The sequence below is a fragment of the Pseudochaenichthys georgianus genome, chromosome 4, assembly GCF_902827115.2.
Source record: "Pseudochaenichthys georgianus chromosome 4, fPseGeo1.2, whole genome shotgun sequence".
Taxonomy (NCBI): Eukaryota; Metazoa; Chordata; class Actinopteri; order Perciformes; family Channichthyidae; genus Pseudochaenichthys; species Pseudochaenichthys georgianus.
Window position 1 is genome coordinate 32,578,715 of NC_047506.1, and position 25,028 is coordinate 32,603,742.

Sequence of the window (25,028 nt, forward strand, 5' to 3'; positions counted from 1 at the left end):
CATTTAATATTAACCACCCACTGACGGCGTTTCATCGCAGCTAGGACCTACTAACAGATGAAAGATGGCTAATGTTGAGGTTAGCAGGGCGCACTTCCTGAAGACAGCTCCCTGCCTTTCATACATTGTTTAATATGTTGCATGACAGGTTTTCATTCATGACATTAACAGTCACACCTTTCTGGCCTTAAGTGAAAGTGTTGCGTTGTTTTCGGATGTAATGTCATTTTAGAAAGGACCTGTTATCTCAATAGAAAAAGAGCACGTTTTCAGATATAAAGCAGTTATTTTGTTGTAGGGCGTGATGATGGCGTAGTCCTGTTAGTAAGCTGTGGGTTTTATCTTCAATCTTTAAAATACAATATTATTAGTTGGTATATCAGTGATAGTATAGTTAAGCATTTGCAAATCACTGTACCTCACCCTTACTGGGGTGCTTAAATGCATCAGACACTTGGCTGAGGTTATTTGAGGTGACTTCCTCAAAAGGGGATATTCACTCATAAGCATATTGAAAGGGTAAAGCTGGCAATTTTCATTTGTTATCATTAAACTCCATGTAAAGACCACATAAAACACTGATTTGACTCTTGATTCACCCAGGGTCATTTTCTTTCATAATAATTAACATGAACATTGCAGTTTATTTTTAATACAATCGTACCCTCATACACCTTACTGCTGCCAGAAATACTCACTAGTGATGCTTAAAATAGCCCTGTTTGAGTGGCATTTGTTAAAAAAAAATGCAGTGCCTAGTCTTATTCACACTTTGTTGTTTTAATTTGATATAAATGCAGAGTGTCAAGGGCGGAGTAGAGAATTCAACATGTAGAATTTCTCCTGTTAGTGCTTTAAATGAAATATTGTCCCAGTGTCCCTAGAGCGACATATAAAGATTAGATTAGATTAGATTAGATTACTTTATTGTCATTACAAAAATGCAAGCACAGTGTAACGAAATTTAAGGATGGTCTAACCAGATCGCAAAACAGTCAGTTACATACACATTTATCAGAAGTATATACCAAAAAAAGAATGATACAAAAATAAAAGGTAAATAGATGGGAAATGTATAAATAGGAATAAATACACAGATAATAATAAATAAATACAGTGAATACAGAATTGCGCTTCAGCACAGCACACGACAACAACTAGGCAGTATGGGACAGCGTGGGGTTCATTGTCAGCAGTCTGACTGCTGAAGGGAAGAAGCTGTGCGTAGTCCTGTTGGTTCTACCCGGGAGGCTGCGGTAGCGTGTCCCAGAGCGGGTGCCACGTAGGGGGACAAACAGTGTATGGTTGGGGTGGGAAGAGTCTCTGATGATGTTTCGTGCCCTTCGCAGGCACCGCTTTTCATAGACTGAGGCAACCCTAAAGGGGTGCAACCCAGCATATTAATGCATTTGTAGTTGTAGTGTACAAGATTGACATTTGTTTAATTGAAAATATCACCACTAATGTGCTTGATTACATTTTCGATAGTGCTGCTTTAATAGAACATTTCATTTTTGATGAAATTGAGAAAATAGACTGTCCCTGGTGCCTTTCAAATGGAAAACTTTGGGATGTATCCAAGTAATTGCTCGATTTTCGTTCTTATCAACTAAAGCAGATGATAGTGCAAGTATCTTCCATTTGAGTAGAGAGTTTCATGTCAACTTGTTTATTAAGAAAACTCACATTTTAACACAAGCTTCTTTCCCCTCATCTTGCATTCAGAATTTGACAAGTGAGTACTCCTGATAACATTGTTGACATTTTCCCATTCGAGTTGTGGTACGTCCATAGTTTTGTCTTTGTTTTGCAAGGTGGTGATTGTTAAATTTCTTTTGAATGGCTTGCGATTTAACTGGATGAAAAGAACGTGTTGAGCATTTGACTTTGAGTAATAGTTTAAGCTCAACACATTTTTACCAAGGAAGGTGAGTTAAGAGCTTGAATAAGATTTTTTGTAAGCATTAAGCAGGAAATGCTTTCCCAAATGGTGCCCAAATCCATTTCAGTATGCCACTATTCATCGTAATATTACTAACCTCCACATGTCGAAACATTAAGGGAATGCATTTCCTGTATTGCGACAGAATAATGTAACTTCATAAAAACAGCATGGCTTGTGCAATGTTTGATTTAAAAAAAAAATGTATCAGAAAGAAACCCAAAGCTGTTGACTGAATAAGTTTGCTTGCATGGACATCTTTTTAATTGATCATTAATGTCAGTGTTTAAACCTGTTTATATTTTTCTCTGCACTTGTTACACACTTATTTGTTGTTGCATGCTTTCATGTTGCTGTGTCATGATTGGTCTTGTTCCAAGAACAATATACAATAGTTGTGATACAATTGCTCTAAATTAAGTGTTGGTTAAACATGTCATATTATTTTGTTCAAGAATGTTTAAAAGCCATTTATAATTAGAATACTGCAGCTAGGGGGGGGGGTTGGTTAAAGGTAGGATATGTAAGTTTGAGAAACCGGCTCGAGATACACTTTTTGTTATATTCCATGGAATGCTCTTAACATCCCGATAGCAATGAATATCTTAAAGGGGACCTATCATGCAAAATGCACTCTTGTACGTCTTTTATACATGACTGTGTCCCCGGTGTGTCAGGGAACTGACCAAGTGTCAGAAAATACAACCCTCTCTCTTTTCCTCTATACCCAAATCTCTAAAAAAGGGGCTGTAACGGATCTGATACAGACTGATCCAGATTTGAATTATTTTCTACGTCACAAAAGGGGTGCTCCGCTTAGTGGTCAATTCTCCACCTATCAGGGGAATGAGAGGTTGGGCCGCTCGAAAGAACTGGAGACGCTGTAGTACATATGCCAGGCCTGTAAGTGGCTCTGTAGTCTGCCACAAAAGCAGCGAAGAAGACTTCCCGCACATGGTTGCCATGGTTGCCCTTCTGTTTATTCTCCGCTGTGGCTCTTTTTCTCCCTCCCCGAGGCAAGGGTTTGCGCCTCCTGCTTTAAAACAAATGAATAATGACTCTATATTATCATATGTAAGGGATAATGTGCAACGACGCGGTCATTATGGGGAAAAGAACACTGACAGGCTGATCAGGAGCCCACGCAAAGCGGAGGGATCTAGATCAGCATGAAGGTTATGCTAAAAATGACCAAGTCGCTGCACATTATCCCGCTTATTACATGGCCACATTCTCAACAAAGTAACGACATTACTCCCAATATTAATTGAAATACTTTTATGGATTTAGAAAATGATTTTATTGATTTAAAAAATAGTTGTATGTATTGATTTAAATTGACATGCATCCGCTAAGAAAAATAGTCCGTTGTTACTGTTTGAACTAACTTAGCAACGGCAGGAACTGCTTCGATAGCGTTTTTGAGGAGCTTTTTGATTACAGATTTGAAAACGTTGTTGCTTGCTTTAAAAGTAGCACAATTCATTATGTCAAACTTTGGGAAGTATCTAGATATCCTTTCCCTAATGCCAAAGTAACTGGCAACTGTGTCGCCGTTTGATGTCTATGTCTGGACCGCTGCGTAAAAAGGAGGGTTTCTGCCCCATTACTTCTCTTCTTACTTCTATAAGAATAAAACACGGAGGACGGAGATCTCTTTTGCTCCCCCTCTTCTGACAGCCCAGCAGCTGATCTCAAAGCATGCTCCCCTCTCCTGCAGGGGGGCGTGGTCAGCTGCAGCTCACAGAATCAGCCCCCTGCAAAAACAGCGCTGGAAAGAGCAAATGGAGCGAAATGAGGCATGGCTAAAATGCAGGATCTGTTTGGTATTTTGAAAAAAAACCAATATTTATATACTTTATATAGGTATGGCCCTACAATATATTGTTCAAATATAGCATGATATGTCCCCTTTAAAGGTGGGGTAGGTAAGTTTCAGAAACTGGCTCGAGATACACTTTTTGTTATATTCTATGGAATGCTCTTAACATCCCGGCCCGGCTAAACGGATTGGATTGCCGCCCTGTCTGTCAGCCTTCCATCTCGTGCACGCACAAATGTATCTCGTGCCCTCATTGGGCGTGCATTGCAGCAGTACTTCAATGACTCGCCAGCAACAGGCGGCCACTTTCACCAGTCTGCTGACGTCATGTGTGTTGGAGGAGGTGCTCTGTAAGGAAGTCTGAAGGAAGGGGCGGATTCTTTTCGGCTGTGTACTTTCAAATTTTAGTGCACTCGAGCCGGTTTCTGAAACTTACCTACCCCACCTTTAAGTGCTTTGACAAAAAATCCATACAAAATGTCATCTGTGGAAGCCGTAGTACTATAAAAAGCACGACCAATCATTTTAGCCGGCCCGGCTTAAATAACTGGATGGCCTACCTGCCTGTCAGCCTTCCATCTGTGCAGAAACTTATCTTGTGCCCTCATTGGTCATGTGCGCGTTCGTGTGTGTTGGAGGAGGGGCTCTGTAAGGAAGTGGCAGATTTTTTCCGGTTGTGTATTTTCAAATTATAGCGCACTCGAGCTGGTTTCTCCAAAATTACCTACCCCACCTTTAAGTATTGTGTTGCAGGAGAAACTGCAACTCAGACTTGATTTTTTTGTATTTTAAGGACTCAGTTGGACAATCTCAATCTGGCATTCAGACTTAAAAGCATTCAGACCTGAAAAAGCACGGGCCCCAGTGTTAATTGTCCCTTACTTATATTCTTGAGTTTAAACCATGTAAACTCAGCTGAACGCTCTCCAAGCTTTGGTTCAACTTAGTCAGCATCTCCTGTGCATGAGTTTTGACAATACTAACAATTCACCAACATGTAACTCCATTCACTAAACCTTTTTAGTTCATCTGCATGGATTTCTTCTCAATTTCCTGCATGCTTCCTGTGTCTATCTGGGTCTGATTTCTAGACTCTGTCTCAAACGTACAGCTCTATGACTGTTGCATTTGGACGACTGAGTCTAAAAGATCAATCCTTTTGTGTCTCCAAACCTTCCTGCGTCTATCTTACTAACCCAAAAGCCTGTGCCTGTTATTCTCTTTTTTCCGCTGCCACGGATCAAAGATGTCTAAGAAGATTCCCTTGTGCTCTGCACTTGATCAGTCAGAGATAGATAAGAAAGCCAGCCACTGTCAGGTGGACCGGTCCGCACCTGCAGCCTCGCCGTGTATGAACAAGGCTGAATCAGGTCAAAGAAACGGAGATAGGGCATCATCGTCCCCAGAGAGCGGCAGCCTAAACGGAGATGGAAAGCGCAGTGGGAAAAGCCGTCGCCGCAAGAAGCGTTCATCCAATCCTGAGAGTCAGCCTGAGGGGACGGTTGACCGTAAGACCAAAAAAGAAGAGAAGCCAGACAAACGGACAAGCCAGCCAGCATCTGACCCCCGCGCTGGGCTGATGGGCCTGCAGTCGGAGTGTGCTAATGTGTGGTTTGAGCGGAGTATGTACGAGCAAGCCGAGAGCCTCTACCAGTGCTGGTTGGCGAGCTCTTCCAACGGGGCCACCAAGTTAAAGCGTTCCTCCCCAGCCCCCGGCAAACACTCAAACTCTCAGTCGTCTGTGGCTCCATCTTCCTTAGGACCGGTGTGCCAGCATGGCGACCAGGCAGAAAGCCAATATGCTGAAGAATCAGTGCAGCGACCAATTCCAAACTCTCTGGTCCTCACATCCCCACCTAACCCCTCCATCACCCCTCAAACACCGGATGAAGGATATCAGTCTCTAGCCCTGACACCTGCAACCCCGGTCATCCAGCAAGCAGCCGTCACCCCAACCAATCGTCAGTCGATCAACGGACTGCCCCGCATTCCAGTGGAGCTGCTCAGAGACGTGTGGCTGGAGAAACCTCTGTACGACCGTGCAGAAGCAACTTTCTACCAGAACCTGTATGGCAACAACTCCAAACGCTCCACCTGCGCCTCCACTTCCAGAAGTAGCGACCACCCTCAAAGCCTTGTAGAAGAGGAGGAGGAAGAAGCTGAGGAAGAGGCAGTGGAGGAAAAACGTGTGGTCCCGCAGGGGAAAGCGGAAATCTTCCACGCTTTGCTTCCTATTCAGGAGGAAGAGGAGCCAGCTGAGGTCCAAGAGAAGATTGAAGCATCAGAGACCGGGGTCTGCTGCTTCCTTCACCCAGACACCGAGCGGGTGTGGTTGGACAAGTGGCGGTATGATGCTGCAGAGAGCCGTTTCCATGGCTACACTGGGAGTGATGCTGTGGTGGTGAAGAAGGGTCGGCGGACAGAAGCAGCATCAGCGGCCTCCACCGCCCCACTGAGGGACAAGTATGACCAACCCGGGAGAATGGAGTCGCTCCAGATGTTTCCGTTTTACCTTTCATTGTTTTTTATTTTATATAATCATGAGTTTTCCTCTTTTTTTTTTGGAATGTGTGCCCATTTTCTTTTTAAATTGTTTTACATTTGTGTTGGTTCATGCCTTTTTTTTGTATTCCTCGTCTGTTTGAGATTTGACTGTGTGCTGATGTTCGTATGAACCATTGTTGCCAACTTTACTTCATTTAAAGTAGATTTTTGTGGTGATGTAGTTAAAAGAATACATACAATAAGCCATTTTAAAGAGGCCATGTTATGCTTTTTGGGGTTCTCCCTTTGCTGTAGTGTTTTATATAGTTCTTGTGCATGCAAAGGCTCTGCAAATAATAAAATCCCAAATTTGACTTCAGCTGAAGGCCTGAAATGCATTGATTGTAGTCCTTTGTTTAGTGACATCACTACATAACACTTGTGCTTCTATTGGCTAGCTCTCCAACCCATTGTACGTGATAGGCTAAGGTGCGGGACATCTCTCAGTGTTTGACCAATCACAACAGAGCCAGCCAGCTAACCAATCAGGGCAGACTGGGCTCTGGTTTCAGACAGAGGGTGGAAAGAGATGCTGCAGCACAGGCAGTATGATAAAATTAAGACCTTTTTGAACATTAAAGCATGGAGACATGTCACAGCAGAGGGTCAAAATACAAATAAGAAACCTGAAAAAGAGCATAATGGGGCCCCTTTAAGATACAATGTTTGTTTCCCTGCTAAGAAATCATTGTGATCATATATAACTAGGGATGCACGATATTGGTTTTTTGAAACCGATACCGATAACTTCCTGCTTCTCAAGACCGATACCGATAACAAAAATAAAAATTACGCCACTAATTATTTTAACGCGATTAACGCATGTGTATTTTTTTTCCACGGCCGCCCCGTAGCTTCAGAGCGCATCGAGTTTAAAATACCATCTACAAGCTGATGCTGACAGCCCCGCTCCTGCCGCCCGCTTGCAGCAGACCACGCTCACCGGCAGGCACCGACTGGCCATCTGGAGGACCGGGAGGGTGTGTGTACGTGTGGTCCGAGCGAGCAAGAGAGAGACCTTAGTGCATTGTTGTTGTTAGCATCTGGTGCTAGCTAGCTGCGCTAACGGATATAAGGAGCTGTTTAAATGAAAACAGAGGAGCGCTCTATCCACACAACTGCGCCGAGCACTTGACTTGATGCAGGAAGCAGACAGCGGGACATTGTAGGAGAAGTCAGCACACTCAGCAACATGATTGCAGCGTCCAGGCTGCTCCGGTTCGAGCATAATGCCTTGAGTTGCACATAGCTCCAACGCGCGCGCGCAGACACACACACTGTATTGTATTATTGTCTTCGTACGCTTTTAACACACCATCGTAGCGATGGCGATGTTTCAGGTGACTGATCAGGTTCGAAGTATTAGGGAGCGCTGGATTTGTGAAGAACTCCCCTCTTCCTAAACCACTAACACCACAGTACTGGCAAAACGGGAGGAGCCGAGTGAAAAACAAGCGCCCCTCATCCCAATCCAACCACACCGCAGTATTTTTTTCGTACCCAAAAAAAATATTGTATATTATCGGGGCTATTAATACTGTTATCGGTTTATCGGGATGACGTCATAATTCCTAATATCGGACCGATAATTATCGGGCCGATAATTATCGTGCATCCCTATATATAACCTATTGGTTATTTCTAATAATTATAAAATAAATGTCTTTGACCTTCTCTGTTATCTTCATTCATCCCTCTCTTGTCCCTCTCTACTCTCTCTTCTGTAGCACCATGAGTTCCGTGGACTTTCTGGCCCAGGAGAAGATCTGGTTTGACAAACCTCGCTATGACGATGCAGAGAGACGCTTCTACGAGCGCACAGACGGCTCCTCACAAACCGCAGAGGTACGCTCAACAGAGGTACGCGCAACGGAGGTACGCTCAACGGAGGTACGCTCAACAGAGGTACGCTCAACAGAGGTATGCAAGTCTCGTCACTGAGTTTATATCCTGATTTTATACCATTTGACTTCAAGACGATATTATTTGTGTTCATTTTTTGTGAAAATCTTACACCAGTGACATTACATGACATAAGTAACAAGAAGATTTATGTTGAATTTGACAGTTTTTTTTACAAAGTCTGACTTGCTATTTAAATTTCAAATATGCACATCGAAGCAAGGTTATAGAATTAAGTAGTCAATGTGCTAAATTGAAATGATGGAACTACTGAGATGCATTGCACCTTTTAATATTTAGTAATTGAAAGTTATTGACTTTTTTTTTTTTTTTCCCTTTTAAGGATGTCGGATCCAACACCATTCTGCAGGACATCGCTAGGGGCCCGGGAGAACATCCAGAAATCTCTAGCAGGAGTAAGTACACATTCTGTGCGGTGTTCTGCCTCTTATCACACATTATCACCCTTTACTCAGGTACCTCATGTACTATTGACTGAGCAAACAACGTGCCATGTCCTGTCACATGGCTTTAGAATGTCCAGGGAAAAGACACATGGGACGAAACTGAATTTCATGAATAGTGATAACTACAGTGATAAATAATAAGTAATTCTGCACAATCTTGCAGTGGCAAAAGTTGCAGGACGTTGTCGCATCTTTTCTCCTAAGGTTTCCCCTGCTTTACTTCTTTTATTTTTCTTTGTTTGTAAAGGACACATTTGGGAATTATACAATACCAATAAACTCATCTTTGGTCACATTTGAATCCTTTGTCGAGCCAAACTTTTATTTTAAGGACCTAGAGCAGGGGTGCCCAACCTTTTTTGAACCGAGAGCTACTTTTAAAGTTGAATGTCTGCCGAGATCTACCAGTCCAAATAGAGAGGCGTAGCCATTACTGACAGCCTAATACAAGGTGCATACACACTTCTACAAACTGACCTTTGTACGATGAATACTTCATAAAATACTGCAGATCCTTTATCTTACCTATTTCTAATCTACACACATACAAGTATTTAACTGAAGTTACACAACAGTGTTGTTGATACAGAGTTGGAGTTTATTCACACGTCACATACTACAGTGGGTAATGTTTTCAAGAAACATTGAAGTGCTGCCACATATGACACAGGAAAAAAAGAAAAGACTCTGAACCTTTTCTTGCCATTATATAAAAATAGTGTTGCTACAAAAGTATAAATTAGGCTTACTAATAAGACAACTCAGATCTGAAGCTACACAGAATCTGCTGCCAAAGTGCAATAAAAAGACAAAATTAATAGAATCAAACCCTTTTTTGTCGCATTTTAGTAGAGTATAAAAAGAAATGCCTTTTTAATAGGATGCAAGCAACACTAGTTTCTTAACCTGAATTGATGATGGACTATAATCAATTTAAGTTTGCATTCTTATACCATTGTGAACAATAATTATAATGGATGAGTTCAAACAAACTAAAACTTACAGCTGATTAATACGGTATCCAACTTGAGTTTTTATTATATCAAAAACCTGTTGAAATGCTACTGTTGTTTTTACTGTCCCCAAAAAGCGCGTCGGCAGCCTCCAGGAAAGCTTCTTTCACAACTTCGCCGTCTTTGAAAGACTTCATGTGTTTCGCAAGAATGTGACTGACACGATGAGATGCTATGGTAGCAGCCTTGCTCTTGTTGTTGGGCCTGGTGAAAATGGACTGCTGTGCATTTAGCTGTCCTTTCAGGCCCCTCCCCTTTTGGGAGCGCAGTGCAGAATTAGGAGGGAATTCCGTCTCGTAGTGTTTGTGCACTGTTTTGAAATGCCGCTCCTAAATTACCCTTCTTCGATAAAGCCACGCTCGCATTGCAGATGAGACAGATGGACTTTGAATTGGAATAGATACAATAATAATCATCCTCCCACTCGGAGTGAAAATAATATATTTTGGGCTCTTTTGCTTCTGCCATAATTGTGGTCTTGTGTGTGTGCGGACTGTCACTCCTGTTGACACAGACAACGTTAGCGAATTAGTGCACTGCCCACTAGCCACGCCCCGACACATGGGGTCACGCCGGCCAATCACAAAGCTTTGGTGCGTTCAAGTGCATTATTCTGGCACAGGAAGATTATGCTATAGGACATTAACGATAAAACTGAATATTGTTGTTTTATTTTTAGACACATCTCGCGATCGACTGGTTGGGCACCCCTGACCTAGACTTTTCAATGCTGGTGATAATACAAGCATGTTGTTTGTTGATGGTTTAAATCAGGCTTTTATATATTGAACATGTATTTTTGAACAACTTGTTAGATAGATTTGAGCTTCTTTCATTAATATTTAATTGTTGCTGAAATGTTATAGGAATAATTTGCCCAGCTGCAATATCTAATAAAAGTAAATGCTTGGTGGTCAGCTGATGCCAGACAAATGTTACTCTACAGAAATGGGGGTAGATGTTATCTTTTAATAATCTTTTATCTTGTCCTGGTCTTTTTTCATGATCTTCATTAAGTATTCAGCACCCAATCTTCAACATCTAGTTGTGATTTGTGCCTTAATCTTCCTTAACCTCCCAGCTCTCTTTGTTGCTCTTTTGCTTCCGGTTTGAAACTCTGACACGATCTTTCTACATGCTTCCCTCAGTTTCCTCCCTTTTTTCATGCTTTAATCCCCTGCCTCCCCCAGCTGAAGACCACACTGTGTAACAGAGGGCAACCTCCCCTGAGCCAACAGTCCCAGCTTGTAAGTGCCTCCGAGCTGCGTGTGTCTCTGGAATCTTCTGCCAATCAGTGGACCCTGCTTGGGTTTGAGTGTGTTAGACCTTTAGTCGGCTTTTAGATATTATATTTGTGTGTGGAGTGCTGCCTGTCACTCATATTTCTGTCACGCTCTTTCTATGCATTTCCTGCCAAGATGGACACTTGATGTGTGTGTGTTCACATATGGGGTCTGCCTGATTGATTATGGTGTGATTAAAGGAATAATATTCTGGTTTAGTTATTAAATGTTTCTCTGTCGTGTGTACAAACTGTGTCCATTATTTCCTGTCTTTGTGTCTTGGCTCTGCAGAGCGTCAGCGGTGCATGTGATACAGGAGACATCATCGGTCGCATCAAGGGCCTGGAGCTGGAGAACCATAGCTTACACCAAGGTGGGTTTAACCTTGATTAAATATGAATCCATTTTGTTTTCTTAAAGAGCCTGTGACAGCATCCCAACAACTGTTGTGCAATGAAATATTGGGCTACTAGTCATCTCGAACTGTCAGTTTAAAAAAGAAAAAGCGATACCATTCCGTTAAATATCAATAATTTCGAACATCGCGGGGAAATTCCTTCGACTCATTTTGAAGTTTTGGGGGAAGCCGGAAGTGACGTCAATGCGGGAACGCTTCACTGTGCGGCGAGAGAGCCAAACACGGACAAAGTGTGTTGTCATGCGTAGAAATGGTGAATTACTGAGATTAGGCACGTTAAAGGAATGGTCCACTCATTAGATAATTAATCAAAACTTCAGTATTTAGTGAAACGTTATGTTTAAACCATACCCTGAAGAAATCAGCGATATTCCCCGGTAAATAATGATTTTATAGCTCTTTTTTTATCAAGACCTGTATATTCCGTCTGGCCGCCGCCATGTTTGCCATTTTCAGTAGTCACGTGATGGTCGTGACGTCATCCATGCGTTCACTTTGTCAACACACGGAAACATGGTGGAGTATTTCAGTTCGGACTCGTCAGCAGAGCAACAAGTTTTGACCAATGTGAAGAGATTGGATAGGGGAATTCAGCCATACATATCAGTATGACAATACGACACCCTCTGTCCTCAGACCCTCACATCGTACAAGGAAAAACTTCCGAAGAAAACCCACAGTTTAAAGGGAACATGGGAGAAACCTCAGGGAGAGCAACAGAGGAGGGATCCCTCTCCCAGGACGGACAGACGTGCAATAGATGCCGTGTGTAAATTGAAAAGATAATACATTTGCAACATAGGTAGTCCAGATGTTTGGAAATGCATGTGTGTATAACAGGAAGATGATATAAGATACTATATGTATGCATGTAGTACCACCCTTGCTAGCGATTCCCTCTCTAGTTTAGCATACTCAGCTTCGTTGTCCCTGGCCATAGAATCACGATTTTATGGAGCCGGAAAAACTGGGGGGAAATACACACTAGCCGGTACTACGCTATATGGAAAGGCCACCAAAAACTGTCCTGGCCTGGACGTTAAAACGGGGCTAGCCGCTGCAATGGAAATGCGCTATAACATACCTTATTCTTACTCCGAGCACTACTTCTGCTCCTCCGTCGCTTCACACTTGCAGAGGGCGATTTCTCTACTGGCCGAACTGGTGTCCTGGTCGGTGATGACACCAGAAAGACCGATGGTACTGCATCTCCATTGAGTAATGGTTGTTTCATAAATCCCATGTTATGTTTGATCATACTCTCAGAGTAGTCGTCCGGAAATGTGAAATGTTCGCTGCATACATGAGCCTGTAAATCTCTCGGTTCGGGCCGGCCACATTTCGCTAGCCACTGCCTCCGAATGTACTTCTTATGCTTACCTTTTGGCAACAGATGGAACTAAGCATTCCGTGGATTGTTCCTATCCGAATTATGGCAATATTTCGCGATACAGTGAGGCATATTTGAAGAGAGAAACTACAGTAAATAACATGGAGATCAACGTGTCTTCGAAAACCAAACGCATGGATTACGTCACGTCCGGGAAATGGCGGCGCCCACAGTGTTGATATTTCGGTATATAATCAGTTTAAAATCACTGATAATGTCATCGGATTAAAAAAAAAAAAGAGACTGGCAGAGACTGGTCTGTTTTATCGGATGATAATTTTTAAAAAATGAGTGTCATGAGCATACCATTCCTTTAATAACGTTTTAATGAAGTTGACTACAGTATATTCATATTCGTCAGTGCTTTCATGTCAATTCGGCGAACATAAACATAAATGATCGTGGTGAAGATGATGATTACATTAGGATTAAAAATCGGTAGTGAGAGCTACTGAATTTCCTCCCGTAGGATGTGATATAAAAACAAATCGATTATTTTTGTAGTTGTAAACTCAAGTGGATGAAACTACATTTATTAGTGCTTTCATGTCAATTCGGCGAACATATGATACATTAAATGATCGTGAGGATGATGATTAAAAATCGTTTGTTTGTGCCGGTCTGCATTTCCTGATGAGAAAACAAACCGATGCTTTTTGTAGTTGTAGTACACCAACATGGATTAAACATGTGTTTTTTTTACCACAATGTTGGGGAAATTAATGGATAAAATGCATGGATTATTATTATTATTATTCCCACTCCGATCGGGACACTTGGTCCACCGTTTCCCCGCAGCGAGGCTCCCCCCGTTGACAGTTTACGTGGGCTGGGTGCAGTGGCGGACTGGCAATCGGGACGAATCCCGATGGGCCGGTACCGAAGTGGGCCGGTCGGATAAATCACCAGCATATCCCCCATAGGCGACGCGTGAGGCTCAGGTTTGGGAAGGCTAAATAACTTTGTTTACCTGACGCTGCCCGCCTCCGGCGTCTATAGAAAAGAGATCAACTCAGTGTGCGGAGTTTAAATCTCTCAAGTCATATTACAGGATAAAGGAAATACAGTTTAAACTGCCGTATGCAGAGAAGACGCCGACATGTCGCACTTATCATTCATATTACATCATCAATCAGATCATCGATCATATAATATCATAATATATAATATATTTTCTTATCTGAGTCAGCTTCTCCAGCCTCATCTGGCCGTGCAACACTTACAGTGTCACGTATGCAGAAGTATTATTTTAAGCAACACATTATGTTGACGAAACACTCACAGTCAAATGTAATTAAAGTCAGATCCACTCGTGTCTTAGACGTGAACGCGCTCTCAGCTGGAGAGAGAAACCCTGGCTTGATTTACCGAGTTGATAACCAGCATCGTAGGACCGCTTAGCGAGATCTCGTTTGTTAGTTTGTTGTTAGTTTGTTTGTTACTCAAACATATCCAGGGTCTGTTGAACTGGCTTCGTAGTACAGGGCACAGGTGGCTAGCAGCGCTATTGTCAAGGACACAGACATTATACATTATATTTGTATTTTACCAGGATGCAGTGACACAAATATTTACATATTTACATTTACTATCTACAGCACCCGCCGCCCCTGACATCCCCCACTCCCCCCGTTGACAATTTACTAGCGGTACCGAAGTGGGCCGGTCGAGAGTCCCGGGATGATTTTTAGTCCCATTCCACCACTGGCTACATGGCCATATGATCGCCCATATTGACGCACCTCATTCCTAAACTTCTAACAGATTCAACATAAACTGATCCTTCAGCCTCATAGGAGCTCTAAGACACGTTCAAAATTAAACTGTCATCGCTGTCTGAGCTTGCTGCTGTGTGCGCCGTCGTGCGTTTACATCTGACTGTATATATATAAAGGTTTACATGCAGAAGCTGGGATCCTGAACGGTGCAGCTGGAGCGCTGTGCCCGCGATGACGTCACCCATCATTTGGCGGGACTTGAAGAATCCCCGAGAAGATCCAGAAAATGGTCAACAGTGAAGGGCAGATTAATGGTTATCAAAGTACAAATATCCAAAATCAGTTCAGTAACGGTTTTCAAGGGGACAATATTTACTCAAATTGATGGGTTTGGATGATGGGGGAAACTCGTGTCACAGGCTCTTTAAGAGAAAAATACATTAGGATTTTTTTAACATTTGAATTTAATGACACACTTGTTAAAATTACCTATTTTAGGACATTTCTTTTCAATTTAAATACTATATTACAAACAGTTTGTATCACAGACAAAGAAAACGTTTTGTGGTGCAATGACCTTTCTGACATTGTACATCATTAATTAATTGAATCTTTGGCATACTATAATGACATTTTGATTTTGGCTGCCTTTTATTTTTGATCGCATACTATAATGTAACCATTTTTATTTATTTGTTATAACATACCATACTCTACATGTTTTGATTGTATCATTATTTGACTTATTTATGAAATTATTCTGACCCATTTATGACATAGTATTTTTATAATTTTATTTTAACATATTACTATTGTTTTCCTATGAACTGCAAGACTTTTATCACTCTATTGTATTACTTTTTTTCTACATATGTTATGACTTTTTCTTTGCCATACTATACTATGACTTGTTGCGGCATATTTTGCCGCCAAGCTCTTAGACTGGGACAAAAACAGGAAACACAACAGTCTACAGCACATTTTTAAAATACAAAATAATAAAATTGGGGTCTGCCCTCTGATTGGCTGCCTTTCTGCCTCCTGCATGTGGCACACCAAGTCCAGGTGTGTCCAATGTCGCTAATTGCAGCCGGCCCTTAGACAGAATACCACCCTAATACTACTATTAAATACAAAACTTAAAATAACACTATAGTAGTATGTCACAAAATATTTCTCTGTTATCCAATGAAGAAGCTTGTTTGGAATACATTGTTTATGATTTTCTCTTTTTATTTCTGTCCCTTTTTTTACACACAACACTACCAAGGTGTTTTTTGAGTCAATAGACTGACACTTGACGTATTCCACTGTCAGCAGCTAAATACCTCTAACTGTGCAATACAGCATTCATATATTTTATTAATGTATTGTTTTATAATAGTTTCTGAGTATTTATTGTTGCTATATATTTTACAATGTTTCTACTTTAACTCTGTGTGTATATATATTTGTATTTCTTTCTCAAATTGAGCAACTCTCGTGAAACAAAATTTCCCCCTGAAATAAAGTATTCTGATTGTATTCCTGTTTCTCTAGTGGTGGACGACTTGAGGGCTGCACTTTCTAAACTGGAGTGTCGGGTAGAAGTTCTTGAGAAGTCTCCTGCAGCAGGGACCCCTGCCGCTGCTCCCTCAGTACCATACACAAACGTGAGTTCTTACAGATTGTTCTCATCAAAGGAGTCATCTTGTGTTCTAGTTTTATCCAACCTCCGGTCGATTACTCCTTGTGTAAGCGTGTCATTATTTTCACTCTGATCAGGGCACCACCGTCCAGCAGCAGAAAAGCGCCCCAGTTAAAGTCGAGGAGGAGGATGATGATGACGACATGGACCTGTTTGGTAGTGATGAGGACGATGAAGAGGCAGAGAAACTCAAAGAGGAGAGGTTGAAAGCATACGCAGCGAAGAAATCCCAGAAGCCCGTCCTCATCGCCAAGTCTTCCATCTTATTGGACGTCAAACCTGTAAGTCTGCTTCAGACCAGGTTCCCCAAAAATCCTAAAAAACTATACCACATACAGGGAGTTAGAAAAACGTAGAACTTTTTTATAAATACTAATAGGTGATTATCACTTTCTGTTTTTATTTTAGTGGGACGATGAAACTGACATGGTGAAGCTGGAGGAGTGTGTGCGCTCGGTGCAGGCTGAAGGCCTGTTATGGGGCTCGTCCAAACTGGTTGCTGTGGGTTACGGTATCAAAAAGCTCCAGATTGCATGTGTGGTTGAGGACGACAAGGTGGGAACAGACCTGCTGGAGGAAGAAATCACCAAGTTCGAAGACTATGTAAGTACAGCATGCCGTGACTTCTCAGCTTGATATTTAAAATCAGAACTGCAAAATGTGAACATCCTTTTAAATCAAATTTCCTGACAGGTAAACTTATCTCAGCTCAACACATTTTCACCACATGATGGCAGCAGTTTTCTATGGAATGCCATTTAAGCCAAAATAAAATAAATACATATATATATATATATATATATATATATATATATATATATATATAAATATGCCTATGAAATAAATAAATGAGGCAATAAATATGTATACATGTACATTTATTTATTTCATGGGACTTTTATTTCATAATGACACATTTATTTATTTCAAGAGACTTTTATTTCATAATGACACATTTATTTATTTCAAGAGACTTATTTCATAATGACACATTTATTTATTTCAAGAGACTTTTATTTCATAATGACACATTTATTTATTTCAAGAGGCTTGTATTTCATAATGACACATTTATTTATTTCATAATGACACATTTATTTATTTCAAGAGGCTTGTATTTCATAATGACACATTTATTTATTTCAAGAGACTTGTATTTCATAATGACACATTTATTGATTTCAGGGGACTTGTATTTCATAATGATACATTTATTGATTTCAGGGGACTTGTATTTCATAATGATACATTTATTGATTTCAGGGGACTTGTATTTCATAATGATACATTTCCATTCCTTATGTGCAAATGAACAGGGCGTGGTTAGCTCACAGATCCAGACCAAAGCAACAGCACAACAACACTGACTCAATAGTTCTTGTTTCACACTCCAGTACTACTCTTAAGTGGTTTGCAAACTGCCAATAAACCAAACCGGTTCCGTTTCAAGAACCGTTCTTGTGCTTTTCTGGGGCAATGCGCACTCAAAAATGAATAGCTGCTGATTTGACCAAGCGAACGCAAGAGACGGCTGAGTTGACCGCAGTTATGCAACAGCAACCGAAGCTAAACTGACTATCTTGACTACTTGTTGCTATCCTATTGTAGCATAAGCCATTATCTACAGGCACATTTTACCTTTTCATTATGATTCTACTCAGTGGCGGCTCCAGAGTATTTTTGTTGGGTAATCTATGGTAGGACTAACCCATACAGTGGTGGGGCTCAAGTCAGTATTTGCAATGTAATTACATTAGTGCTGGGGGGAAACGATTATTTTGAAAACGATTAATCGGGCGATTATTTGATCGATTAGTCAACTAATCTAACGATTATTTTTCTGTTGTTCAATTCATAAAAAACGTAATGTAAAAAAAAGGTAATGTAAATTTTTTTTTTTTTCACGATACTGTGTCTCAGGGGATCTTAATATTTAACAAACTATTAATGTGTTATACCAGATTAACGGAAATAATCTCAGCTAACTGACGAAACAAACCATGTTTACCAAAACAAAACACAAGTCTCATAAGAAGCATCTAAATGACCCATGAGCGAAAAATGCTAACGGACATTGGCACAGAACTCAAGATAAAAGTACCCTTATTACTTATCGTAGCTGCTAGTGCTGGGGGGAAACGATTATTTCGAAAACGATTAATCGGGCGATTATTTGATCGATTAGTCGACTAATCTAACGATTATTTTTCTGTTGTTCAATTCATAAAAAACGTAATGTAAAAAAAACGTAATGTAACATTTTTTTTTTCACAATACTGTGTCTCAGGGGATCTTAATATTTAACAAACTATTAATGTGTTATACCAGATTAACGGAAATAATCTCAGCTAACTGCCGATACAAACCATGTTTACCAAAACAAAACACAAGTCTCATAAGAAGCATCTAAATGACCCATGAGCGAAAAATGCTAACGGACATTGGCACAGAACTCAAGATAAAAGTACCCTTATTACTCATCGTAGCTGCACATACAAGATATCCGATTAAAGCTGAGACTCCACAGATTATGTAGGTGTATATAGTATCATCACTGAGTGATCCGGACTCGCGACAGGGGAAGCAAATACAGTCATCACAACACGTACCTTTACAGAGCTTCTAGGGAGATCGTCTCACCACCGTAGCTGTCAATCTGATCAAAAGACGTGTTCGATGGCATTAAAATGAGAAAAAACGCGGCTGAATCGGTTAATCCATAGGTTTTTAACGTCTATGTATAAAAAAAATGATTGAATTTATAATCCATAATTCCATTTTTATGTAAAAATCGGAGAGCAAATGCTAGCTGCTAATGGTAGCCACAGCTAGCTGCCGCTTTAAATGTTCCAACATAACCGTTGTGCTTGTGTGATATGCCAACTCCATTTGGCAAAGACTGCAAATGACAATATCTTTGCGTTTTGGACTAACTTTAAAATATTCCCATGCTTTTGAAGACCTAGGGCGAGATGTTTTCGTTTGAGGGCTTCGTGCGCAATCCTGTGAGGAGGTGGTAGCCGTTTCAGTCTCCATTGTGTTTGAAGTGCGATTGCGAACTGCTTGTTGCTTTGTTTACACACCCACGTGTGTGTAGCGACGCGTCGACGCGGAAATATGTCGTCGACGATATTTTGAAGTCGTCGACGCGTCGCTCCAGCACTAGTAGCTGCACATACAAGATATCCGATTAAAGCTGAGACTCCACAGATTATGTAGGTATATAGTATCATCACTGAGTGATCCGGAATCGCGACAGGGGAAGCAAATACAGTCATCACAACACGTACCTTTACAGAGCTTCTAGGGAGATCGTCTCACCACCGTAGTTGTCAATCTGATCAAAAGACGTGTTCAATGGCATTAACATGAGAAAACACGCGGCTGAATCGGTTAATCCATAGGTTTTTAACGTCTATGTATACAAAAATGATTGAATTTATAATCCATAATTCCATTTTAAAGTAAAAATCGGAGAGCAAATGCTAGCTGCTAATGGTAGCCACCACAGCTAGCTGCCGCTTTAAATGTTCCAACATAGCCGTTGCAAATGACAATATCTTTGTGTTTTGGACTAACTTTAAAATATTCCCATGCTTTTGAAGACCTAGGGCGAGATGTTTTCGTTTGAGGGCTTCATGCGCAATCCTGTGAGGGGAGGTGGTAGCCGTTTCAGTCTCCATTGTGTTTGAAGTGCGATTGCGAACTGCTTGTTGCTTTGTTTACACACCCACGTGTTTGTAGCGACGCGGAAATATGTCGTCGACGATATTTTGAAGTCGACGTTGTCGACGCGTCGCTACAGCACTAAATTACATACACCGTACACGCTCCTCTTGACAGTGAAACGCCACGCGTGAGGTTTAGATTATTTCCCTGTCTCAATCCAAATTGAACTGTATGAAATATAAAAAGGCACATTTGTCTTGTAGTAAATAAAAAAGGCGACCTGCAGCCAATCCTGCTATTTCCCCACAGGTGAAAGAGCTGACATGCTGAAAACCCAACCCCTGCAGGGGGGTCTGGGGGATTTTCCCCCAGGAGATTTTTTGAAATACTAACATAAAATACACATTCTGGTACTCTCTTGAGAAGAGAAATAAATAAATCTATTACTACACGACATATTTAAAAAAAAAAAAAAAAAATGAATGCCATTTTAATTCTTTGTTACTTTGTTCTGAAAGCTGAACCTGCTGCTCCTCACAGAGAGAAGAGGGAAGAGGCTGTGAATTACTTTACATTGTGGATAAGGGTGGATAGCCCCCATTGTTCTGTGTGTCAAAATGAAAGATAGCCCACACACCTATCAATCATCAAACCGTGGGTTCTTATTTCATTAATGTTGTATCGATGTATAGAGAGATGTACTACAGCAAAAGTATTCTCGGTCTGGACTTCCTGCAACAACACCACGCCGTTATCGTGATTCTGATTGGCCAGAAGACATTATCAAAGATGTTCTATTGAGAAGACGATCACTACGTGACAATAGTTTTCAAAACCGTTTCTAGTCTTCGGTATTTCCAGACAAGTGGCAACTGAAATCAATCTTACTAACTGCTGTCTGTGCAATTTACTCCGCGAGTTGGCGGACTTTATTTTGCTTACTTTAACATAATTTTTCATGTTGTGGCTAAGCCATTTCTTGGTATGGCTGTAGCCTGCCCCAGCCCTACCCTGGCGCCGCCACTGATTCTACTTGTGATGGTCGGACATGACAACCTGTGCAGCCCATGTATTGATTCCATATGATAGCTGCTATAATACAAAACAAAACTTCTGCCTGCTCTCCACAATGATCAATAACAGCGAACGGATGGTAAAAGTAAGGTACAAATAAACAGAATCACACGAAGCCTGACTTTATAAAGTGTGTTATTTTTGTATAAGTGTGTGGTTGCGTTCTTGTCACTTTGCTCAGCACTACTGCTTGTTACAACTTTTATTTTCCGTACTCGCCATAAACTGTTATTATAGCTCAGGTTAATCTCGCCCCCTTCCGACGTGAGCGTGGTTCTTGGTGTTTAGAGCCGGCTCCGCTGCGGCCGAAACAGGAAGAACCAGAGCTAAATCAGGCTAGCCCGGAACTGGCTCTGGAACTGGTTTGGTGGAAAAGGGGCAAAACCAGTTAAGCACCAAAAAAGCACAAGAACGGTTCTTGAATCGGAACCGGTTTGGTTTATTGGCAGTTTGCAAACCACTTAAGAGTACTGGAGTGTGAAACAAGAGCTATTGAGTCAGTGTTGTGGTGCTGTTGCTTTGGTCTGGTTCTGTGAGCTAACCACGCCCTGTTCATTTGCACATAAGGAATGGCAATGTGTCATCATGAAATAAAAGTCCCCTGAAATAAATAAATGTGTCATTATGAAATACAAGTCTCTTGAAATAAATAAATGTGTCATTATGAAATAAGTCTCTTGAAATAAATAAATGTGTCATTATGAAATAAAAGTCCCATGAAATAAATAAATTTGTAATTAAATGTACATGTATACATATTTATTGCCTTATTTATTTCATAGGCATATTTATATATTTATTTATGTATTTAATTTTGGCTTAAATGGCATTCCATAGTTTTCAGGATCACTGATTATTATCGACACCTAGTTAAAACTAATGTAGGAGTTTGTGGAACATGGCTAAGTTTCCTAGTTAGAAGCTGTCATTTGTGACACTTTAAAATGGTGTTACACTTGATCATACATGAAAACGTTTATAACTTTTCTACCAGATGTTATAGTTCTTAGCATTGTTTTCAGTCTTACTTGTGTTTTTCTCCGCTTAAACACAAGCTCAAAAATATTTAGTTATATTCTTATTATGCAGATGATATAGTCTTCTCCTTGCCTTCTCCACTCCATGTCAATATAGTTAAAACTGAAAACCACATATTTATTTGAATGCCTCCATTTTATTTTTAAATGCCTTTTTTTTTTTTTAATGTCCCTGCTCCACAATTGACGTACAATTGTGCGTGTCACAGGGTTCCCGCTGGGTCTTAAATTAGATTTGATCTGAATTTAAGGCCTTAAAAAGGTCTTAAATATGACCAAAAAAATAAGAAAGGTCTTAAAAATTATCGGTAATCAGTACGGTAATAGCCTTTCCGTTCCCCCCAACAATTTGTATTGAATTAAATCAACATGGAACCAGTAATCACTAACTTTGTTTCCCCCGGCCCCTTATCGGAGAACACCCAGCTAGTAACCTAGCAACCAAGCTTCAGCTAGCGGCAGTCAGAAACTCATGTATCTTTGAATCTACTTACAAATTAATATGGGGAAGTGTCAGTTCAACCGTATTTGGTTGGAAAACATCTAATTTAGTGCTTGGTTGAAACCAGTGGAGGGGAACGTGTTTGAAGCCCGCCGCACCTTTTGCAAAAGAAATTAGCGTTTGTTTTGCTAATGTAGCGTTAGCTAGTGGAGCGTTAGCTAGTGCAGCAGCTCCCGCAACAACACCGGGGGACCTCCGGGCGACGTTTGGGTCTACGTCAACCCTAAAAGCGGAGGTGCTGTAGACGCTAAATACCGTAGCTAAACACCAATCATACAACAGCAACGATGAAATAGTGTAGCCAAGGCAACAGAGCTCTGAATATAGCTCTTGTCACTCTCTCTCACACACACACACACACACACACACACACACTAGGGCTGCTCGAGTATGGCAATAATCACGATTATGTTGGTCAATAATTAATATCATGATTATTAAATACGATTATCCATTTATTGAACTTTAAAACAAATAATAATTTGAACAGTATCTTTTTAACTGTTGATTACCCTGAATGTATAATTCAACTGAAAAACCAATACAAAAATTAATTATTTATTGCCGTGAAATAGGTCTTAAAATCTATTCAAAGTGGTCTTAAAAAGTCTTAAATTTGAGTTGGCGAAACCTGCAGGAACCCTGGTGTCAGCACATTGTTAGTTTTCTGGGATCAGCATGAAGCATCATCAGAAGCTGAGAAGATTAGATTTACTTCAGTGACTTGACAAAACACGCCATCTTCTGTAAACTAATCTAAGTTTCTCCTTTTCTCTATTTCAGATCCAGAGTGTCGACGTAGCAGCTTTCAACAAGATCTGATTCCAGTATGTCCCTTTCTGTCTTTCGTCACGCCTTGTTTCTCTGATGATGTGTCAACGGTTAATAATAATAAAAACAAATTCTTTCACTTAAACTATTGTTCTTGTTCTTGATTTTAAAAAAAACTTTTGTATTTCATTAAATGTTACTCAGATTGTAGACAGTCCTCCTTAATTGATCTCATTTTAACTAATGTTCCCCATAAATATTCATCTGTGGGAGTATTTGCAAATGCTGTGAGTGACCACTGTGTTGTAGCCACAATTAGGGACACTAAGGTCCAAAAGGGTAAACCTCGCACTATTATAAAGAGAGATACAAAACATTTTGTGGAGCAGGGTTTTGTACATGATCTGTTTGGTTTTGATTGGGGAAAAATCGATCTGTGTGATGTTGAAACTGCATGGTTTTATTTGTATCTTGGTTTTATGGAAGTTATTGATAGACATGCACCCCTGCGTACATTTAGAGTGAAGGGACGAGACAATCCTTGGTTTTCTGCTGAATTGTCTCCTTCATGAGAGAAACAAGGCCTGGGCAAAGGCTAGGCAATCAGGCTCAGAGGTAGAATGGCTTCAATTTAGGCAGCTAAGAAATAGCTTTACATCTCAAATGAAAGTAAGTATTATCTGTCAGTTACCACAAAGAACCTGAATAATCCTAGAACATTTTGGAAAGCCATAAAATCAATATCCACCGGTGAAATCTGTAATGAGCTACCTCCTTGCCTGACCACAGCATCTGGCACTATATCGGACAGGGCCACAATGTTAAATTGTTTTAATGAGCATGTTGTGTCCTGTGGCTCTCTGTTTGATTCTGTGACTAACTCTGCTTCTGTGAATACTACAGTACAGATGTAGCACTCCAGATCAGACTCACATGGGTGTGTCCCAGTCAAAAGCCCAGCGGATGCCAGTGGCTGGGGGTGTTGCCAAATTGCTAGAGGGCGTTGCCCAATTTCCCCATTTGTTCAATTACAGGATTTAACCATGAGATGGCGCTTCATTCGCAAAATACACAAAGACAACTGGGTGTTGTAGAATCTGTTTGCAATGTTTGCAGCTCTGCAGTTGTGTTTGCTGAATACTGTAGCATGTAATCACTTATTTGTTACTGTATGGTATTCACAAGCTACTATAATGAAAAAACATCAATATTTTAGATCAAATAAAGTATATAGTTTGCTTTATGCAGTATATTTCTTGTAATATTGTTGGGGTGTTTTTACACAGTAGATTGAAGTAAATCAATGTATACATTAAGATAAGATAAGATGGACCTTTATTAATCCCTGTGGGGAAATTCAGTAGTTCAAACAGCAACAGGGTGAGAGTGAAAAACAGGACGGCACAGATTCACACAGATTAATAAAATCAAAAATAAGATGAGCGATAAAAATAATAATGAGAAACTATGAAATAAGAAATGAATAAAACTAAAATGTAATTATATCATATATTATAATGTATTGTATTATTAAGTAATATCATACATTAACCCCATTATAGCAGAAGCCACATTGAATGGATGAACACATTTATGCATCAATAATAGAGCTACAGAGTATTTCTAAATACAAGTTGTAAAAATACTTATGTATTTAATATTAACCCTTTGGAGTCGACCTTCACGCTGGCGTGATCAGATCACATGACCTGTTCAAGCCGGTGCCGCATAAAAACAACAGTCCGGACAACATTGCTGTGTGTTTCTGTCGAAAGTACTGGCTTGACAC

The 25,028-nt window shown here is 40.5% G+C and overlaps 1 pseudogene; it reads left to right on the forward strand.

Annotated features, from left to right (window-relative positions):
• Positions 1–5,010: 5,010 nt before the first annotated feature.
• Positions 5,011–23,384, forward strand: LOC117445887 (uncharacterized; annotated as a pseudogene).
• Positions 23,385–25,028: the final 1,644 nt, after the last annotated feature.